Source organism: Jaculus jaculus, chromosome 12 (genome assembly GCF_020740685.1).
Source record: "Jaculus jaculus isolate mJacJac1 chromosome 12, mJacJac1.mat.Y.cur, whole genome shotgun sequence".
Taxonomy (NCBI): Eukaryota; Metazoa; Chordata; class Mammalia; order Rodentia; family Dipodidae; genus Jaculus; species Jaculus jaculus.
This window is the reverse complement of record NC_059113.1, coordinates 69,101,569-69,119,568: the sequence shown is the minus strand read 5'-3', so window position 1 is coordinate 69,119,568 and position 18,000 is coordinate 69,101,569. Positions and strand designations below refer to the sequence as shown.

At 39.9% G+C, this 18,000-nt stretch overlaps 1 protein-coding gene and 1 pseudogene across 3 annotated transcripts in view; both read right to left on the bottom strand.

Annotated features, from left to right (window-relative positions):
• The window catches only part of Spata5 (spermatogenesis associated 5), a 257,900-nt gene that overhangs the window by 68,668 nt on the left and 171,232 nt on the right, over window positions 1–18,000 (bottom strand). The window lies entirely within an intron of this gene.
• Window positions 16,531–17,861, bottom strand: LOC123453750 (annotated as a pseudogene).

Here is an 18,000-nt window from a genome sequence, read left to right as displayed (position 1 = left end):
GAAACATCTAAACCACAAGACACTGGAGAGGGTAGGATCAAGTCTAACCTAAATCTTCTATAACTTCCCTCTCTCCCTCTCCTGCCCCCCTCCCTAACTCTTGTATACTAGTTATCTTTTTCCTCATTTTCTTAGTGGGCACTGACCTGTAACTCCCAGTACCAGCATGGGGCTATCATCCACAATGAGCTTTTGATCAGAGAAGCCTACAGGGTTTCCTAAAAGAATGACAGATTTCTGTCAGAGTACTTGATGACCCACCAAAGATCAGTGGTAAGACCCTACTGCTGAAGACTCCACATGCAGCTGAAATGTAAAATGGAGCAGCATGGCTGGAGGCCAGGAGAGAGTCAGTCCCCAGACAGTCAGAGTGTCTAGTGCCAGAAGGTGCTACATGGGCGACTGGCGGAAATGACCAATATCTGTCCAAGCAACTCATGTTCTAACCTACTTAGCAACAAATAACCTGTTGTGATGCCCACACAAGTGCAATAGTGGATAATAGCCATGGTGGGGAACCAACTGCTCTTGATTCAGGTAATTGATGTCCTCAGTGGTATGGGACCCATAGCTGGAGCTGGGAAACAAGTCAGAACCATATCCAAACATAAGTCCACTCTCCAATATCAAGCTACCATCAATCATGGGGTACAAGAGGGCCTACACCTATTAAACTCTTTATTAAAAAAGTAAGGGTTATCTCATTTGTCCTGTTGCTAACTTACTCTCTGTTGGAGATTCTGCATCTCTTTTTCAGATAGATACAGATCCTAAGGAGAGAGCCACCCCATCATACCTCAAAAAGGCCCCGACTGAAACTAAGGAAAATTGGCAAAACAAGCAAAGGTGCTGTTTTCCTGATGAACCAGATACCAGCACAAGGGGGAAGGAGACCAACACAGAGAAAAACCAACTCTTACAAAATCAGAGAGCCAGAGCCTCAGAGGCCCCTAACACCTCATCACTGAAGCAGACAAAATCTGAACCCAATATAGCTCAGGGAAATGTTGTGGAAGAGGGGGCGGAAAGTATGTCAGAGCCACATGTTGGGTCATGATATGCAGAGACATTTATCGTACCAATAACTGTGGACTAACTCCACAATGCACGACCCATCTACATCAACAAGGAGGGGCCATTGGGGAGGGGTTAGGTCATAGATGAGCCTAATAATGGTACCAAATTGCCTGTATTTGCTTAATAGAAAACTAATAAAAAAATTAAAAAACAATAAAAAGAAATTAGAAAGGTTGCAAGTAAACAACCCAATGCTTCACCTTAAAGCCTTGAAAAAGAATAACAAGGCAAATCAAAAATCAGTAGATGGGAAGAAATAATGAAGATTTCTGCAGAAATTAATGAAATAGAAACAAAAATAATCCAAAGAATCAATGAAATAAATACTTGGTTCCTTGAAAGGATAAAGAAGATTGATAAACCCTTAGCAATCTGACCAAAAGGAAGAGAGAAGAGACACAAATTAATAAAATTAGAGATGAAAAAGGTAACATCACAACAGATGCCAGAGAAATTCAAAACATCATAGCGACATACTATAAAAGCATATACTCCACAAAGTAAGAAGATCTGAAAGAAGTGGATGATTTCCTTGATTTATATGACCTACCTAAATTAAATCACGATGAGATTAATCACTTAAATAGACCTATAACAAGCAGGGAAATCTGAAGAGTTATCAAAACTCTCCCAACTAAAAAAAGCCCAGGCCCAGATGGATTCACTGCTGAATTTTACCAGACCTTCAGGGAAGAACTAACACCATTGCTTCTTAAGGTTTTCCATAAAATAGAAAAAGAAGGAATCCTACCAAATTCCTTCTATGAAGCCAGCATCACCCTGATACCAATCTGCCTCATTAACATAGATGCGAAAATTCTCAACAAAATACTGGCAAACAGACTACAAGAATATATCAGAAAGATCATTCACCCTGACCAAGCTTTACCCAGAGATGCAGGGATGGTTCAATATACGCAAATCTATAAAGGTAATACATTACATAAATGGACTGAAGGCCAAAAATCATATGATCATCTCATTAGATGCAGAGAAAGCATGTAACAAAATCCAACATCCCTTCATGATAAATGTCTTAAAGAGACTGGGAATAGAAGGAACACATCTCAATATAATAAAAGCTGTTTATGACACCCTACAGCCAACATATTACTATATGGGGAAAAAGTGCAAGCTTTTCCACTGAAATCAGGAACAAGACACGGGTGTCCACTGTCCCCACTTTTATTTAATGTAGTACTGGAAGACATAGCCATAGCAATAAGGTAAGAGACGCATATAAAAGGGATACAAATTGGAAAGGAAGAAATCAAATTATCATTATTTGCACATGACATCATTCTATATATAAAGGACCCTAAAGACTCCACCAAGCAAACTGTTAGAGCTGATAAACACCTACAGCTATGTAGCAGGATACAAAATAAATACACAGAAATCAGTAGCATTCCTATATGCTAACAACATACATACAGAGGATGAAATCAGAGAATCACTCCCATTCACAATTGCATCAAAGAAAATAAAGTACCTTGGAATAAACCTAACCAAGGAAGTAAAGGATCTCTACAAAGAAAACTTTCAAACACTCAAGCGAGAAATTGCAGAAGACACTAGAAAGTGGAGAAACACCCCTTGTTCCTGGATTGGAAGAATCAATATTGTGAAAATGGCAATCTTACCTAAAGCAATCTACACATTTAATGCAATCCCCATCAAAATTCCAAAGGCATTCTTCATGGAAATAGAAAAAAACAATCCCAAAATACATTTAGAATCACAAAAACCCTTGAATACCTGAAATAATACTGAGCAACAAAAATAAAGCTGGTGGTATTACCATACCTGATTTTAACCTACTAAAGAGCCATAGTAACAAAAAGAGCGTGCATGGTACTGGCACAAAAGCAGACATGTAGATCAAAGGAACAGAATAGAAGACCCAGATCTAAGTCCAGGTAGCTATAGCCACCTGATATTTGATAAAAATTCCCAAAATACTCATTGGAGAAAAGACAGCCTCTTTAGCAAATGGTGTTGGGAAAACTGGAAATATATCTGTAGAAGGATGAAAATAGAATCTTCTCTCTCTTCATGGACAAGAATTAAGTCCAAATGGATTAAAGACCTTAACATCAGACCTGAAACTCTGAAACTGCTAGAGGAAAAAGTAGGGGAAACCCTTCAACATGTTGGTCTTGGCAAAGACTTTCTGAATACAACCCCAATTGCTCAGGCAATAAAACCACAGATTAATCACTGGGACCTCATGAAATTACAAAGATTTTGCTCTACAAAGGACACAGTGAAAAAAGCAAAGAGGCAACCTACAGAATGGGAAAAAGTCTTCGCCAGCTATATATCTGATAGAGGATATACAAAGAACTCAAAAAGTTAAATAATAAGGAATCAAACAAGCCAATCAAAAAATGGGCTATGGAGCTAAATAGAGCATTCTCAAAGGAAGAAATACGAATGGCATATAAGCATCTTAAAAAACGTTCTACGTCACTAGTCATCAGGGAAGTGCAGATTAAAACTACATTGAGATTCCATCTCACTCTTGTCAGATTGGCCACCATCATGAAAACAAATGATCATAAATGTTGGCGGGCATGTGGAAAAAGAGGAACCCTTCCATACTGCAGGTGGGAATGCAATCTGGTGCAGCCACTGTGGAAAACAGTGTGGAGGTTCCTAAAACAGCAAAACATTGATCTACCCTATGACCCCGCTATAGCACTCCTAGGCATATATCCTAAGGACTCATCCCATTTCCTTAGAAGTATATGCTCAACCAAGTTTATTGCCGCTCAATTCATAGTAGCTGCGAAATGGAACCAGCCTAGATATCCCTCAACTCATGATTGGATAATGAAGATGTGGCACATTTATACAATGGAGATCTACTCAGCAGTAAAGAAAAATGAAGTTATGAAATTTGCAGGAAAATGGGTGGAAAGCCAAGCGCCACATGTTCTCCCTCATATGTGCATCCTAACTACAAATTATTGGGCTTCTATGTGAGAAGGACAAAACTCAGTAGAACAGGCCAGTAAGTTAAAGAGGAGATACAAAGGGAAGAGAAAGCAAGGGAAGAGGTTACTTAATATTAGGTTGGTATTGTATATATGCAAGTAGAAGAACAGATTAACGGGGGTGTAAAGGCCCAAAGTGAAGTCAGGGGAAGAGATTGAGTAAAGGAAAGGTGGATGGAGGGCTAATCAAAATAGAAGCGTATGCAAATAAACCACATGGAATCTTCTGGTTTCGGACAATGGAACACTTAGGCGCCACAGATTGTTGTTAGAAAATTTTCAGTGCCAGGGATGGGATACCGTCCAGTGAGGTCCCTGATGCCCCCAAAAGATTATAGGCCATTGCCGAAGCCCTTGGTTTCCTACCAGGAATAGATGGTAAGACCCCACTGCTGAAGACTCCACATACTTGGGCTGAAGGCCACTGAGAAATCCTGCTGGAACTGAGCTGATAACCTCCTCCATGTAGACCAGCTGACAGAATGCTGGAAGAAGCCATTCTACATGTAGGTCAATGGGAGAAAGAGATACCACCAGTGAAGATACTCTACAGTGGACACTGCAACCCTTATAATTGGTCAGCCAGGCCAAATGAGTCAATGGGTGCAATAGTGGCACATCTGTCATGGTGGAAACCAACTGCCCTCCAATTAGACTGGAGGCCCGCTCCATGGGGGGAAACACATCCCTGATACTGAAACCTTAAAACATGGGTTGTCATGAGCTCTAGGGTTGTAACATCTGCTGATGTCTGCAAAAATGTATATAGTATGCTTATCAAACTGCCCAGTAAGCACTGCTCTTAATATTTATACCCTTATTTTAATGCTACTCTCACTTTGGGTAGAGAATCTTCTCTTTTCAGATGGCAGTGACCTTGGGATGACTCAGAAGGTATCATGGTGCTGGAAAGAAGTGACTGGAGTACTGAATAACATCTCGATCACACCTTCGAAGGCTCAGGGTCTAATGTGGAAGAGGTGGCAGAAAGAATGTAAGAGCCAAAGGAAGGGTGGACTCTGTACACCGTGTTCCCTCCAGACATAAAATGGCCTGGATATCCATGACCTCATAGTGCCTGACACTACCTACACAAGACCATCATAAGAGGAGGAAAAGACCATGACATCAAAATAAAAGAGAGACTAATTGAGATGGGGAGGGGTTATGATGGAGAATGGAATTTCAAAGGGGAAAGTGGGGGGGTGGTTAGGGTATTACCATGGGATACTTTTTATAATCATGGAAAATGTTATTAAAAGTTGAGAAAAAAAAGGTAATAATATATTCACCCATGTATAGAGGTCAAAGGACAATATTGAGTGTTGGCTCACCTTGTTTCGACGCAAGGTTTCTGTTCGTATTTGCAACTGCATTGCCAGGGTAGCTGGCCCTATGAGCTTCAGCAATCTCCTATTTCTACTTCCTTTCTCTCTGGTTGTTAGGCTTGAGCAGCAGGTACTTTATCAGTTAAGCTATCTCCCAGGCTCTGTCTTTTTAATTTTTAAAAATATTATATTCAGTAATAGAGTCTTACCATTAATTTCTGGTAGGAGTCCAAGAGCTTGGCAATAAAGGAAGGGTAGGACTGCTTACAATGAAATCTTCCAGACACAAAATGTCCTGGATACCCATGACCTTGCAATGCCTGGTAATACCAACATGAGACCCTTTTAATTGGAGGAAAAGATGATGACATCAAAATGAGAGGGAGGGGATATGGCAGAGGGTAGATTTGTGAAGAGGAATGTGGGGTAAGGAATTATCATAGTTTATTGTCTATAATTATGGAAGTTGTCAATTAAAAAAAGTTAACAATTGTGATTAACCTCTGCCAATAGCTCTGCAGGTCATGAGAAAAACTGAAACAGAAACACGTAATTACTGCTCAGCAAGGCATGATCTATACCTGAAATAATACTGAGCAACAAAAATAAGGCTGGTGGTATTACCATACCTGATTTTAACCTACTAAAGAGCCATAGTAACAAAAAGAGCATGCGTGGTACTGGCACAAAAGCAGACATGTAGATCAAAGGAACAGAATAGAAGACCCAGATCTAAGTCCAGGTAGCTATAGCCACCTGATATTTGAAACACGTAATTACTGCTCAGCAAGGCATGATCTATAAAACACACTTGAAGAGCATTGGAATTAACTGATACTTACAAAGTCAAGCTAAGTATATTAATATTAGCATATTTTGTTCTTAATAAAGCAGAATTTAAAAATATTTTATTCATGGAGAGACAGAGAGAGAGAGAGAGAGACAGAGAATAGGTGTGCCAAGCCCCAGATACTGTAAACAAACTCCAGTCACATTATCACTTTGTGCATATGGCTTATGTAGGTACTGAGGAATAGAACTTGTGTCCTTAGGCTTTATAGGCAAGTGCCTTAACCGCTAAGCCATCCCTCCAGACCCTAAAGCAGAATTGGGTGATTTTATTGTTTTTCTTAAAAGGTACAATTTATTGTTTTGGAGTAGGATCTCTCAAATACAGATTGCTGTTAAATAGAAGAAAGCTAAGCTGAAGACTTACCTCCTTATTATTACACTTGTAAGATATTACTCTAAAGGATAAATATAGCATAATTCATGAAATTGTAACTCTTGGGTGAAAGTATAGCAAGTGTATAACTGGCATACAAAGTTTTCTTGACATATTTAAAGTAAAAATGTTCACAATGTAGTATGATGTCATATATATGTAATTACATATATGGTAAGGAAAATATGTATAGAAGATAACATTTCAAATATAACGTCACTTTTTGAGTGGCTAATCTTTAGTGCATTTAATTAATGTTAACTCCTATTTTTCATTATAAATTAATACTCTTCTTGGTTCTCTAAAGTGAACTTTATGTTTTACTTTGAAGGTAGAAATTTCACAACAGAAAATACGATTCAAAATCATAGAATAAGAAACTCTTGTGAGGACAGTGGATCTTTATTATTGTAGTGGAACTTAAAGTCTGTGATTTATTTACTTTTAAAAAGTAACTGATACCTTGTCTCAGCTTCTTTGCCTTGGAGAGGTTAAAAAGTTGTCCTTGTTCCAGACAGCGAAAGAGCAGTCATCGCCAACTGGCAACATGCTCAGACAGGAACTTTCTTCTGATGTGAACTAACAGGCTTGCTTTACAAGGGCAACCAAAGTCAAACAAAGAAGGCCCTAGCCATAAAAGCCCAAGGCCCAGCACTCCCAAGTGGTCACCAAGGCAAACACATCTTTTAAAATTAAAGATTTTATTTATTTATAAAAGAGAAAGAGAGAGAGAGGGAGGAAGACAGAAGGGGCGGGGGGAAGAATGGACATGCCAGGGCTTCTAGCCACTGCAAACAAGCTATAGATGCATACCCTACCTTAGGCATCTGGCTTTACGTGGGTCCTGGGGAATAGAATCTGGGTCCTTTGGCTTTGCAAGCAACCCCTTAACCACTAAGCCATATCTCCAGCCCCATAGTCTCCTCTTTAAGGAAATGTTTTAGCAGATAGCACATGTATCCGCTCCTCAGTTGCTCTGTTATGTCAGCCTATTATCTGTATAGATTGTCTAAAAATATGGACTGACTGGTAGCATAAATAGCTGTTATGAACACAAATTTCCCTTGAACTCTCAGAATGATTTACAGAAAGACTAAAGAGAACAAATGATTCTGAGAGCTGTATGACATGGTTATGATCAAAGCATATTAATGAAGAGCACATGGACTTTCCTTCTGGAATAGTGACTGCCATTTGTTGTTATCAATCTCCACACAGTCTTCTTTCAAGAAACAAATAAAACCACAACCATATTTATAGCATGCCCGTATGAATTCCTTAAAGGCTCAAAACAACAGTCTTATATATGCTTTTCCTTGTGTGTGAAATGCTCAGGAAAAATGCATGTCATTTAGATATAAAGAATTGAACCAGCTTACATGTAAGAATCACTCTGCATTTTAGATAAACAAAGCCATTGGTGTGGGACATAGGAGCAGGGGGTGGTGAGATAAATCACCCACATTTCCAGGCAGTGAAGGAGTATGGGTTTTTGTTCAGGTCAGACTGGCTGTCGCCACCAACACTGACAGGAAGAGTTACTACACAGATGCACCAGCAGCGATGACAGAGGACACAGAGAGCAGAACTGGAGGGAAATCTACTCCTACTGCCCCAGGATCATAATCAGAAGAGAAAAAAGAACAACTATTATCAGAGTTTGACTTTCTTTTTCTTTTCATAGAGGATTAAGACATTCATCTTAATAAGGTATGTTGAAAGGAAGGGAGGAGGGTACTTAATAGGTTGATATTGTATATATGTAAGTACAATGATTGTGATGGGGAGGTAATATGAAGGAGAATGGAATTTCAAAGGGGGAAGTGGGGGGGAGGGAGGGAATTACCATGGGATATTTTTTTATAATCATGGAAAATGCTAATAAAAATTTAAAAGAGAAAAAAAATAAAGTATGTTGTTAAACTTGAATTTTATCAGTTTTATAATCTAGATTTTAAAAATATAACTCCATATGTGTACATAATAAACTTACAATCCCTCTCTAAGAATGCATCGTATTTAAAGGTACCTATTATAGGTATTCTTTCATCTATAAATTACTGAAGAAACACTTTGAGATGAATCTGATATTTTTAATGGAAATTTTAAGTAATTTACTTTAGCATTAGAAAAAAAATTAGAAACTCTCAATGCTAATCTTATTAAACCTCAACTTGTGATACATTTTATAGTGTATCTTACTAATAAATTACTTTTTAAACAATTTATATTGAATTCTGAAGATGGAAAATTAGTAAAAGAAAAGGGAACAAGGGCTAGAGAGATGGTTTAGTAATTAAGTGCTTGCCTGTGAAGCCTAAGGACCCTGGTTCAAGGCTCGATTCCTCAGGACCCACATTAGCCAGATGCATAATGGGGGTGCATGCATTCTCTCTCTGCCTGTTTCTCTCTCTGTTGCTGTCACATAAATAAATAAAAAATAAACAAAAAATTTTACAAAGGGAACAATTTTGATAAAATCTTTAAAAGCACTAAATCACTGGGTACATTCATTATTTTCCCATGTCTGACTGGCTATGAGAATTGTGTCATATTCACGCAATTCTTTCAGCTTTCATTAGTACTTCTGCAATTAACCCCAAGAACATATAAACTGGCATCTGGCTTTACATGGGTACTGAGAAATTGAACCTGGGTCCTTAGGCTTTGCAGGCAAGCGCCTTAACTGCTACGCCATCATTCCACACCCTTTATTTTTCTGGTTTTTAAATTTTTTTTTATTCTGAGGTAGGATTTCGCTCTAGCCCCAGCTGACCTGAAAATTATTATGTAATCTCAGGGTAGTCTCAAACTCACAATGATCCTCCTACTTCAGCCTTTGGAGTGCTGGGATTACAGGTGTGCACCACCAAGCTTCACAGCCAAGACTCCTTCCTTCCCCCCCACCTCTTTTTTTGTTTTGCGTGTTTTGTGAGGCAGGGTCTCACTCTAGCCCAGGCTGACTTGGAATTCACTATGGAGTCTCAGGGTGCCCTTGAACCCACAGTGATCCTCCTACCTCTGCCTCCCAAGTGCTGGGATTAAAGGGGTACACCACCACACCCGGGTTCTGATACTGCATTCTTGAGCTCCACCTTAATGGTCCCCCTTCCTCTTTTTTTCCTCTTCTTGCATTTACTGCTTCCTCTTTTTTTCCTCTTCTTGCATTTACTGCTATGTTTGTTACCAACACTGGTCTCCATTCTTCTGTGGTGAGTCTACTGGGTCACTGGGACCCTCAAGGTGACTTCCCCCAGGACACTGCCCAACCCAATTGAGATACAAAGATCTCACCTCATGCTTCTTCATGTGACTTTGAGCCATACTAGAAAATTTTAAGAGATACTGAAACATCTTACATCTCTCTGCCTGGCTGACTTGCCAGAGCCTATTCCCTCACATAGTCCAGGAGTTAGGACACATCCTTTATGGGTTCCTCATCACAAGCCCTCTTTCAGTACAATGCAATGCCGCCAACTTCTATGCACCTTCCCCATCTTTCACTTGCTCACTTCCTCATGTCCATTCTAATTCCTCTCAGTATGCAATACTGGAGCAAGAGCCATTGAATCCAGATGTAGCTTTAATGACATTGAGTCCACGAAGAGCTGAAAAAGACTATGCAATGACCTACATCATTTGTAGGTTATACTAAAATATGTGAAATGTGTGGTGAGCAAGCGAATGGCTTCTCTTAACCTGTCTATGTTATTCCTTTCCTCGTAAGCATAAGGGTCTCTTCTATCCTCTAAGGCTTCCTCTTAAGAGCTAAGGGAAGGGCATAGACACACTATCCTTTCTCTCTTGGGCTCTGTTCCATGTGCCTGTGACCAATGATTGTGCTGGGACTCCCATTTCTTCTCTTTACTATCACCACCATCCCTCCCCTTCCAGAACCAGAAACTTTGGATCACATGGGCAATTCCTACAGCAAGACATGTAAGCCCAAGACCCTCAGACAGATAACTCTGTACTTGAATAAAGACAATACACCACACTGTTGAGGCTATAAATCAGGATTCACTGTTTTAGAAATATAATTTCTAAGGGCCTTCCCCACCTGTCCCCCTCCCCCTTCCCCAATGCTACAAAGAAGAACATAGACCCTCCACTGCCTTGCTGGAACTCGGGCTGGAATAAACTTGTAAAGGCTAATGGCTGCTAGGCAAAGACCACATATACTGGTCATCATGGAAGCAGCCTTGTGGATGGCACCAGGTAAATTCACTCCATGGTGCATAACTCTCCCCTAGGACTCACACTGGCCTATAAGTGAGTACTCAAAAAATTAAAAAAAAAAAGTCCAATCAATTCAAATTCCTTTCAATCTACAATGTAACGTGAATTCTAAAGAAAAAGACATCTCTTTCACTTTAACTATATCCCATGTTCTTCGTTTTATTTCTAAGGCTAGACAGCTATTGTCATGTGTTCATGCTAATTTCATGTAGTCTGCCTTCACATTTTCTTATGTCAAAAACTACATGAGAGCTGGAGAGATTGCTTAGCGGTTAAGCGCTTGCCTGTGAAGCCTAAGGACCCCGGTTTGAGGCTTGATTCCCCAGGACCCATGTTAACCAGATGCACAAGGGGGCACATGCATCTGGAGTTCATTTGCAGTGGCTGGAGGCCCTGGTGGGCCCATTCTCTCTCTCTCTCTGTCACTCTCAAATAAATAAATAAATAAAAATAAACAAAAAGAAATTAAAGCAGGACTTGCTTTAAAAAAAAAAAACAGCTAGAAATATGTTTACAATTTATTTGAAGCAATTCACCCTGGTGCTTCTGGATTTAGTTATGCTTTTGGCTATAAAAGAAAATGCCTATTCATAATTCTGCACAGGTAAATATATTTTAAGGATAAACAGAAATACTAAACTTGAATCCTGCCTTTTAAATTTAAATGATTATGGTACCAGTTCCATTTGATTAACACACAAGAAGTGTAAGCCTTTTTTAAAATGTATTTTTTAGGGATCTTTTCATATCAATATATGAAAAACATTGCTGCCTTATTTGTGCTCTCCTCTTTCAAGACAGATGTATCAAGGTTCAAATCTTGGCCAATTTATGATTTATCAACGACCAGGTTCTAATTTACTTCTATTAAGTCATACCTTTAGAAATACACAATTAAACAACCTTAATTAAGATTTTATTTAAGTCAAAGGTATCAATTCTAGTTTCAGGAAAAGTCTCCATTTCTTAGATTGACTCTCGAGACATGACATTTTCTTCTCCTGGGTTCAGCTTCTCCCTTGTTTTTCCTTCACTTGGGAAAAATGTTCAGTTGCAAGACTGAAAGAAATATTTAGGGAAAAGGACTTGTTGCAGCCAACTTCTTGTTACTGAGATGAACCTCCAGACCAGACACAATTATGGGAGGAATGGATTTACTGAAGCTTATAGATCCAGGGGAAGTGCCATAATGGCAGAAGCAGCTGGCAGCCTCCTTTCACAGGCCCAAGCAGAGAGAAATAACAACATGAGCACCATAAACAAGCACACTTCAGAAACCCTAGGCAGAACTCACACATTCTGCATACCTTTAGGCTGGAATTCCAGATCCACCCCAAATATTTTAGACTGGACTGTAAGATATGCCCACAGTGACAACTCCGCCAGCCAGGCTAGAAATCTAAGTTACAAGTTCTAATAAACTCCTGAATCTACTGGGGAACATAATACTCAAATATAAATGGTATTACAGATAAGTAGCTGGTATAAATAGCTATTTCACCTTCAAATAAGCTAGTCCCACAGACAGACGGACAGACAGGCAGGTCATCGCTTAAGCAGGCAGCATTGGCTTTATGTAACTTACGAGTTCTGGGTGTAGGGGCTGTCTAGCTCCCCCACTCCCCCACCTTTCCTCAGGGTGGCCTCCGCGGCTAAGATGGCCTCCCCAGCTGCATGCCCTCAGCAGAGCAGCGCCGTCTCCTCAATGGAGACAGGAAAACTGAAAGCTTCCTGGACTACTGGCAGCCTCTTCCCTTCCTCTCATCCCCCAGATCAGAAGTGTGTGTGTGTATACACACACACACACATACATATATATACACATATACATATACATACATACATACATACATACATACATACATATATATATATATATATATATATTTGACTAAAGTCTGATTGGGAAATAGTTCCTGCCTTTTATTTTAAACATCAAATTGTTTTAGTTGATTTAAAAAGGGGGGGAAAGACCAAAAAAAAAAAGGCAAGGGTATTTTTGGGGTGTCTGTCAAATGTGGAGGGTCTTTTTTTGAGGGATCTCCTAAAATAAAATATTTTGATAAGCAAAAAAATAAGATAGTCCCACAAACTAATTGCAGGTTGCTTCTCAAGGGCAGAGCCTTCCCTATAAGCTATTGCACAGTACAGTAAGCACCACAGACCTTGTCTTTTTCAAGGTAGTTCCAGAAGAAAAAGAAAGACGCTATACTGGGTTGAGTTGGGCATGCCCAATACCTTTATTCAATTAAACCAACTGATTAGGTTTTTTTCTCTCGAGGCAGAATGCTGTAATGTATGTAGCTCAGGCTGGCCTGCACTACCACCCACATCTGGCTAGACATTTCTTTTCATGGAGGTGATGCTTAAAGAGTGGAACTGGTACTATGTAAAGATAGGCTTGTATTTTTTCTATTTGATATCACACTTATGAATCAGAGTAATTTCACTTTCAAAATAATCAAATGAAATAACATATCTACTCATCTGAATTATTCTGTCAAGCTTCCTATCACTGAAAAGTTATATTAGAAACTAGCAATTCATGAAAAGTGCTTCCTAGATTACAAGGAAACAGTATTTCTTAGAAGAATGGGCAAAAGTCACAATATTTTGCATCTTTAGAAGCAAGTTTTAAAAATCTATGTTCTTTTTAGATTATCAGGCAGCACAATGATGCAGTGATCGCAGGCAGAGAAACAGATGAATCTTGATCTGGAAGCACAATCCTTCCTGAAACCTGAGCCATCTTCATCTGTAAAATGCCTTTTTCGGGCTGGAGAGATGGCTTAGCGGTTAAGCGCTTGCCTGTGAAGCCTAAGGACCCTGGTTCGAGGCTCAATTCCCCAGGACCCACGTTAGCCAGATGCACAAGGGGGCACACGCATCTGGAGTTTGTTTGCAGTGACTAGAAGCTCTGGCGTTCCCATTATCCATGTCACTCTCTCTATCTGCCTCTTTCTCTCCCTGTCACTCTCATGTAAATAAATAAAAATGAACAAAAAAAATTTTTAAATGCCTTTTTCACATTTTTCACATAACCAAATATGATAAAACTTGAACAACAAAATAGCCCCACTGACGATTTATCATGATGGTATCTGATAAGCCCACCAGTAGCACCTAATTTCTATCAGTGCTAGTCAATTCTTCTGTTCTTGTGAATACAAGCATTTTATATAAACCCTACCTTACCACCATCTATGGAAGGAAGGCCTTTCACTGAAGGAGGAAGAGAAGGTGACGCCTCGGGCATTTTTCATTCTCTGGCTTTATTAAACATACACAGGAAAAATGGAAATCTATCTCAGAAAGTGATATTTGAAAGTCCTCCTTCCCACCAGTGAAATTTGGTCATCACTATAAAACCAGATGAGCTCATATAGAAAACATACTTCTTTGTTTTTAGCCATAATCCTAGCTGAGATACAGTCCATGACATAAAGTGTGATATACATATTTTTCTGAATATAATTTGAATGCTGGTATGTAGCCAGAAGTGCTATTAACTGACACGGAGACATTTATCACGCTACTACATCAAGGCACAGAAAAGTACCAAGAATGTCTCTCTTTTTTAAAAAAATTATTTATTTATTTATTTGAGAGCGAGAGACACAGAGAGAAAGACAGATAGAGGGAGAGAGAGAGAATGGGCATGCCAAGGCTTCTAGCCTCTGCAAACAAACTCCAGACACGTGTGCCCCCTTGTGCATCTGGCTAACATGGGACCTGGGGAACCGAGCCTCGAACTGGGGTCCTTAGGCTTCACAGGCAAGCGCTTAACTGCTAAGCCATCTCTCCAGCCCCCAAGAATGTCTCTTAACCACTGAAACCAATGTACACTTTTGAAAAAGGAACAATTATAGTACTGAGGTAAGAGTATCTTAGGATTATCACTTAAGGCTGATGGATTTCTAATATCCAAGTGACCTCAGTAAATTAGTATTAAATTTAACTCAGATTAAATTAGCAGAAGTCATGAAGGTAAGCCTTGCAATTCTGACATATAAGGAGAGCAAGGCTTAACTTCTGTAAGTGGCTAGAGTCCATATTAGGATATGTGGTGAATTCATAAAACGAAGAGACTAGAGATGTGTCTGGGAGCTTAGAATTTTACCTCCCTCTCCCCAGTGATTAAGTATTTAATATTGATTTCAGTCTCAAATGTTTAAAAATACTCAACTAAAACATATTCTGACTATAGATTTATAATTCTAGACTCCAAAATTTAGGAATTATTTGAAGCAGCAAATATATAACCATAAGAGAAGGAAAATGTGTGTGTGTGATTTACTAATATTTTTCTGTTGGGTTACATTATATTGATTCCTGCTGAAGCTAAGACATAGGCAAGCAATTTCTAGTATTTGCCTGTTTCACTTCTGTTCAAAAGTCTCTTTTTCTCATTATTAAGTATGGCACGCACCATGAGAAAACTAGAAAGATAAGTGTAAGGTGGGAAATTTTTTCTTAATCATTCATCATTGGACCCTGCTCAGCAGCCCAATTAAGCAAAGAATGATCAAGTAGAAGCTACAGGTGAAAGCAGCAGTAAACCCTTAGAGAAGAGAGAACGTAGCTGCTATTAGTGGTGACAGTCATGACTACCACATTACAGTTCTCTTGTGTATTTTAATCATCAAAATCTCTTGTATTAATAACAAATCTGAGATAGCATCTGTACTATTTAGGCTTTTGAGATGAAGTTTCAGATAAGGCTGAGTTCAAGGGTACTATGGAAGGTAAAGCCTAGATCCTCCAATGTCCAAATACCTTAGTGTGATACCAAGGCCAAGGCTGCTTTTTTGGTTGTGAGGGTCTTGGTACAAAGAAGGAAATACATGGCCATTATATACCAAGTTTGAGGGTTCATAAAGCACATTTAAACTACTGGGAAAATATTTTGTTTTCATTGTGAAAAAGCATTTTAAGAAAAAATTTAGTTAACAAAAAATTTAAAAAGTTTCACTCAGCAAAATACACCCAAAGGAAATCACGTACAAAGAAAGCTTTAAGTCAAGGCCTCACTAATTCCTACAGTAATAGTAGTGTGTCTCAATTCTCAAAAATATTCTTTAATTTGTTTTGGTTTTGGTTTTTTCAGGTAGGGTCTCACTCTGGTCCAGGCTGACCTTGAATTCACTATGTAGTCTCAGGATGGCCTTGAACTCATGGCAATCTTCCTACCTCTGCCTCTCAAGTACTGGGACTAAAGGTGTGCACCACCATGCCAGTCTTAAAAACTACTTTTAACTCTAACAGCATCCTGAAGAATACTACCAAAATGTTAATTAAGAAAAGCGAAGAAAATATTTTAGTTTATTCAAATATTACATGCTATAAGAAAAGTTTGCATGAGAAACACTGAAGAGGTAATTTCTTTTTTTTTTGAGGTAAGGTCTCACTACTCTGGCCCAGGCTGACCAGGAATTCACTATGTAGTCTCAGGGTGGCCTCGAACCAATGGCAATTCTCCTACCTCTGCCTCCCAAGTGCTAGGATTAAAGGCATGCACCACCACACCTGGCTGAAGAGGTAATTAATTTCTTATCAGATTTCACAAACTCATGGTACAAAGTAGGTCCAATAGTTTCCCCTATCACTGCTTATTTGCTGCCTTTGAAATTCTGATTGAAATAACTCAAATGTTCCTACAATACTAGTCATATCCACTCATGCTGTTCTAACCGCTATAGCCAGTCCAATAATAGCCACTCACTGACTGGTTCTTCAGGCTACTATAGGTGGCCTGAGCTGTTGACATTCCCATGTCCTGTTATTACCTGGTTGCTATAAGCCCCATTGCTGGTCCCCGTTACTGAATGCAGAAAGAATTGTGTATCTGTGCTGCATGTTGGTCCTGCCTTTTGACAGAGCTGCCACAACTTCTTCTTGGATGGCAAACTCAACATCAGCTTCACCCATCACTCTTCCATCAGGGCCAATTTCAACATAGACTCTCACAGAGTTGAGTGGAGAGAAGTTATGTCATGCTCGGCTGCTTTGTAGGGCGGCTCCCTCATGTGGATGCAGTGGCCAGTGGTGCTCTGCACTGTGAACTCACTGTCTCAGTATCTGTGGTCATACATTCCTGAGAGACAGTAGCTGAGGTCTCTCCCAAACAGGTCTGTGGTGAAGCCATAGCCATTGCTGAGACCACTGTACTCCTCACAGACCCTAAAACCTGCACTATAGGCACCAGACGTATCCAGGCCTGGCCTGCTTTACAATGCCAATGTACCTCCAGGCTGTGCCAGGCCAGTCATAAGGTCCAGGCCTCTGCACAGACATGAATTTCAAAGGTGGATCTGAGTATGACCTAACTTCTTCCTGACTGCTCTTGAACCCCTCACTGTATTTGTGTCCTATTCTCTCCTTGTACTGCCCTAGAGCCTTCTCAGCTAACTCCTGTGAGGCAAACTGAATGAAGGCCTCCCCTGTAATCTTGCCCTCCGGTCCATGGGTAATGCGATCCCATTTGGCACAATTTCTAACCTTGACAAGAAGTGAACAATTTCTTCCTTTTTTTAAAAAAAAATTATTTATTTATGTATTTATTTGAGAGCAACAGGCACAGCGAGAAAGACAGATACAGGGAGAGAGAGAGAATGGGCACGTCAGGGCTTCCAGCCTCTGCAAATGAACCCCAGACGCGTGCGCCCCCTTGTGCATCTGGCTAACGTGGGACCTGGGGAACCGAGCCTCGAACCGGGGTCCTTAGGCTTCACAGGCAAGCACTTAACCGCTAAGCCATCTCTCCAGCCCCTCCTTGTCTTTTTTTAAGAGCCAACTTTACATAGTCTTCTGACTCAAGTTCAACAAAAGCCTCACCACTCTGCCTCCCTTCTCTAGTATAGATGAAATGAACAGCTGCAACACCATTGCGAATTGTGCAGACAGGAAGTTCTGCACACCCTCAATGCAGCAGGACCAAGGCGGGTCGCAGAGTTTGACCACACAGCCGTTACCTCTCACAGGGCCCAGCATCATGGACATAAGAAAGGGCTGATATCACAAAGCTTGGACAGTTTTTTTGTAGCCTGGGGGGGGGGGGGGGAAATCAAAGATGTCTTCAGTAGGAGACACTTAAGGAAGATAACAAGTTTTCCACTTATGAAAGCAGGACTTT